Here is a 670-nt window from a genome sequence, read left to right on the forward strand (position 1 = left end):
TTTATCTCCCTTCATTTGTTTCTCTACATACACACAAAATTCTGCTTAGACTCTAACTAAGCCCAAGGCTTTCTCTCGCAGCGCTCCTCCAGGCCGCGAAACTTGAATGCTCTTATAAAACTTTTTTTCTGAAAAAAGGAGAAATGAAATTTATCTTCTGTTAATTGAAGCTGCAATTCGTTGAAATGTTGTACACGCGGTGTCTATACACCTGAACTCCCCTTTTTTTTCTGCATTCTCTTTTCAAGGAGATATAACCCTGATGGGTAGTTTCATGCTACCGAGTACGTATTTTAAACATGAAATGGCTGTATTAGTCTTTTACTGCACTCCGGTGCACTCGAGGAGGATGCAGAGTCTGTTGCTCTGAGTTATATTACACTTTGTGTGCGAGTGGGTCGCATGCAAATTGTGTAACGCAAGAGACTTTCAAGGCTAGCCTGCTTTCTTCTGAAGTTTCTCTCAGGGTAGCTGGAGTTCATTTAATTCTGCCGAGCGAAACAATTGATTAGAGCCCTTGGGGACGTGTTGTCCCCCCCATCGAGGAGTGCAGCGACCACCTTCGTGATACCCTTGATATGCTTACCATGAAGTTATCCTGGGTTTAGGGTTTAGGGTTTAGGGTTTAGGGTTACCCTTGTAGCTACAGAGATCCACAGAGAGCTTGCTG

The sequence above is a fragment of the Eimeria mitis genome, genomic scaffold, assembly GCF_000499745.2.
Source record: "Eimeria mitis Houghton genomic scaffold, Emh_scaff687, whole genome shotgun sequence".
Classification (NCBI taxonomy): domain Eukaryota; phylum Apicomplexa; class Conoidasida; order Eucoccidiorida; family Eimeriidae; genus Eimeria; species Eimeria mitis.